The following is a 4,261-nucleotide window of genomic DNA, read 5'->3' as shown; positions in this document are numbered from 1 at the left end:
AGAGATAGGTGAAAAAATGAACAAAGGCAGAAAAACTTCGATATGAAAAGAGAAAAGGGGTAGGAGGTACATGAATGATAGAAATTCGGTGCAGAATTAAGACCAGAGAATCCTAATCCTTTCAGGAAATAACCTCTAACTGAGAGGTCTAGGAATAAACTGTAAACTTCATAAATATAGTCAATATTTCTAAACCTATACAAAGATCCAATGAAACCGAGAAATGAAATTTCAAAGTTTATTGGCAGGTGGTATTGTTCAAATGGTAGCAGGCTCCTGGCATCTTAGGAAGTCATCGCAGGGTGTTGTAATTGAAGGGCTGTTTCTTTTTGCCATAGCAGAAGTTGCAGAGTGGTGGGTTGATGACTTGCAAAGGAGAATGGCAGAAATCAGGAAATTAATGTCTCCTCCTTCTCCTCCTTCTCCTATGAGATCTACGTCTACGACCTCTCCTCCTTCGGCCATGTCTTCTCCTTCTCCTCCTTCGATGATGTCGACCCCCACGACCGCCCCTTCGCCGCCTTCTGCGACGGCTCCTGCTCCTGCTCCTGCTGCGTCTGTATCTTGCCATTTCCGGAGAAGGTTTTGGCTTTCAAGATCTCCGCAGCTGGAGCACCACCTCCCCTAGGAGGCAGCCAACCTGTCTGGTGGGATTTCCTTTGCTTGTGGGTTGAGTTGGCTGCTCTGGCCTTTATATAGAGGGACTGATAACGATGGCAAAATCCACCCGGGTCACTCACCTGTGATGAAGCATAATGGGCTCCTTCAGATATGGGCATCAATTTGACTGTATAGCAAAGTGTCCATATAAGGAAAAAAACAGTTGTCCTGATCATGCTTTTAAATAGCATTATCAATTGAAATGACTATAAAAGGACAAAGCCTCAAGGTTTAACCTTATATGGAAGTATAACAGCTCTCTCTGTTGAAATGGTAATATAACAAGAAGAAAAAAACCCAATGGTTGCAGCCAACTATGAAACTATGGATTTTTTTATCTGTATATTACCCTTGCATTGTTGGATTAATTTTTAAAATGTTTGGGTGATTTCATTTAAACTAGTGATAGAAAACCAACAATAGAACACCACTTGTCATCACCTACAACCCCCAACTTAAACCTGTCCAACACATTATCAATAAACTACAGCCTATACTGGAACAGGATACCATACTCCAAGAGGCTCTGGGAGACAGACCCATAGTCTCCTATAGACAACCACCTAACCTCAAGATGATTCTTACCAACCACCACAGGACATACCACACTAATACCAACCCTGGTACCTTCCCTTGCAACAAACCCCGTTGCCAGCTTTGTCCACATATTCATTCTGCTGATACCATTATTGGACCTAACCAAGTGAGTTATAAGATCAAGAACACATATTCCTGCGCATCCAGAAATATAATCTATGCTATCATGTGCCGAAAGTGTCCGTCTGCTATGTACATTGGACAAACATCTCAGACACTTCGCCAAAGGATTAATGCCCACAAAACAGATATCAGACAAGATCACAAAGAGAAAACAGTTTCTTGCCACTTTAACCAGAAAGGACACTCTCTAAATGACTTAACCACCTGCATTCTGCTACAAAGACCTTTTACATCTGCACTTGAAAGGGAATCCTCTGAACTGTCATTCATGTTAAAATTCGACACTTGCCAACAAGGACTTAACAAGAATTTGAACTCTCTCACCCATTACCAAGACAGTTTCCCCAATTATCACCTCTAATACCATTAACTCACAAACATCCCACTCTCCCTACCTTTAATATCATCAATTCACAGACACTTACCTTCCTTCCTCCCCCTCCACCCCCCCCGCATCCCCCTTCTGTTCTGCAATGTGATTTGTCCTTTTCATATTTGTTCATTTTTTTAATTGTATCCTTTGGTATATATGGTTGTGACTACTTTCTTCCACTATTTGATCTGAGGAAGTGGGTCTGGCCCACGAAAGCTCATCATCTAATAAACCATCTTGTTAGTCTTTAAAGTGCTACATTGTCCTGCATTTTGCTTCATTTAAACTGTGGATTTATTCAGGATACCTATATTTGGTGGGATTTCCTGAGCTTGTTGGTTGAATTGACACTATGATCTTAGAGGCATAACGATATTCGTGAAATAATTCTCCAAAGACTAAAACAAAATCCATGATTTGAATAAATTGTGTCAAATCTCCCTTTCCACTTCAGGCAAGCAAGAAGATAACCCACTATATTTCTAGTATTGTACTTTTTTCACTAGAATGACCAGTCGTTCAATAGGAGGAGTTACAATTTGAAAATAATAGATTAGATTCTCTATTATCTATTGAACTAATTTGCAATTCACACTGGTATAACTGAGAGGACAATCAAGTCAATCATTTTGCACTGGAAATGTTTATGGACTTTTCCACTTAATATTCAAATGGGTTACCCAACCCATTGAGAATTGCTGCTCTAAATAGCAGATCCGCCCCAATAACCAAAACAGGGCACTGCAGGAGAAACTTTTGAAATTATTAATAAATAGCTATGTGAGTAGAAAGTCTTAAGAAGCAGGTCATTTCCCCCAACATTCATCCTCGATATCTTTGTGTACGTGTTTCATTTACTGTCGGTCTTAGTTGGAACATGCTCAGTTTGGTTGATATATTTTATTTATTTTCACACCTCCCTCGACCTTCCTTCTGTTTTCCCATTATCCTCAAACTCCCGGCAATATGTTTCCTCCTTCCCACGTTCTCGTCTCCCTCATAGTTTCCTGTCCAACTTCCAAACAGACCTATATTAGTGTCACATTCTCTGAGGGCAGCCCAGGTTCAATTTCTTCAGAAAAAAGATGGGAGTCCTCAGCCAACTTTCCTGCACAAACCTTTTTCCCCCCCCTCAATAGTGTTTCTCTGGCTTTCATAGAAAAAAAAAACCTTTGCAGTTTAAAGACCTTCAACTTTAGAGCAACAGCTACTGAGCCAGTAACCTCACAAAGGCCTGCACTAGAGACCTCACAAAAGGCTGAGGTTTAACATGAGCCCAGAGCTGATCTAGCAAACGTTAAAGAGACTTGAGCTTTGATAAGTGCCAACCTCTTCACATTACCCTAGCAAGGCACAGGTGCTGTGCCAAAGACATCATCCTAGGAATAAGGAGGTACTGAGCTAGCATCCTGACTAAGTTCCATTTGAAGCAGGAACTCTGTGTCAGGGCTATTATCAGCCCAGTATGTTGAATGTATTGAGCCAGTAACCTCACAGCAATCCATTCTGACGTCTCTGATATCAATCCAGTATGCTACATTTGATGAACAAATAACCTCAGATGCCTGTAGTTGGTCATAAGCCCTGAAACCTAGAGGTCCTGAATCATAAAGGACTGTTGCCTTGGCACCAGTCTAGAATTCTAGAATGTGTTCAGGTTTGACTTAACCCCAACAAGCTAAAGGTCCTGAGCTGGTAACACTCCAAGGCCTGTACATTTATATGAACTCAACACACTATAATTGACAAGCTAGTGACCTCACAGAGACCTCTGCATTGATTTCAGTGAATAGTTAGCAGATGCACATGGGAAAGAAAATAAGCTAGTGAACTCACAGAAAGTGCTTGAAGTCCCTTTTGTTTTTCTTGAGTGATACAATAGGGATTTAAAGAAGAGCTGGGGAGCTGGCCTTCTGTAGTTATTAAAACTCAGGCTATTTATTTGGAATGACTACAACATTTGGAATTCATTAAAAGAATCAATTCTATTTTAACATGGAGTGGAAAATGAAACAAACAGTTTGCTTGTCTCAGTTGGCAATCTTCACAGAATAAATATCTATAATCCAACCCTTTATTCATTTGAATCACAATATTTTTCAATTGGGAATTCTATCAGTCCAATTACTGAAGCTTGCAACAACTGAATAATTTTATGAACTAGTGGTTACATTTGTAATTATAACCTGCATTTTGAAAACTTTAGCCATCAATCAGACATCAGATACTGTGTTTTGTGTAAAGCTTCACAAGCCAACCAAAATCCATTATTTAATCAAATGATACCTTCTTGAGCAATAAATACATGCCTTCATTTGTATCCTGTTTGCATTACTGAGGGTATGTCTACACTACAGTGTTATTTCGAAATATCTTATTTTGAAATAACGCATCTAGACACAAAATGCATTTCGAAATAGCGTTTTGCTATTTTGAAATAGTGTATCCACACTGATTGGACACTGAATCACATTTAAGACCGGACGGAACTGGTTCTGGCAGGGCATC

The 4,261-nt window shown here is 39.9% G+C and overlaps 1 long non-coding RNA gene across 1 annotated transcript; it reads right to left on the bottom strand.

Annotated features, from left to right (window-relative positions):
- Positions 1 to 224: 224 nt before the first annotated feature.
- Positions 225 to 3,973, bottom strand: LOC112545240 (uncharacterized). Its single transcript, XR_003088700.3, has 2 exons — positions 3,096 to 3,973; positions 225 to 740 (listed from the first exon to the last, which is right to left on the bottom strand). It is a non-coding gene; the product is annotated as an uncharacterized LOC112545240 (long non-coding RNA).
- Between the last annotated feature and the right edge of the window lie 288 nt (positions 3,974 to 4,261).

Source organism: Pelodiscus sinensis, chromosome 4 (assembly GCF_052426305.1).
Source record: "Pelodiscus sinensis isolate ZL-2025 chromosome 4, ASM5242630v1, whole genome shotgun sequence".
NCBI classification, from domain to species: Eukaryota; Metazoa; Chordata; order Testudines; family Trionychidae; genus Pelodiscus; species Pelodiscus sinensis.
The sequence above is the reverse complement of the archived record's forward strand: the minus strand, read 5'-3'. Positions and strand labels throughout refer to the sequence as shown.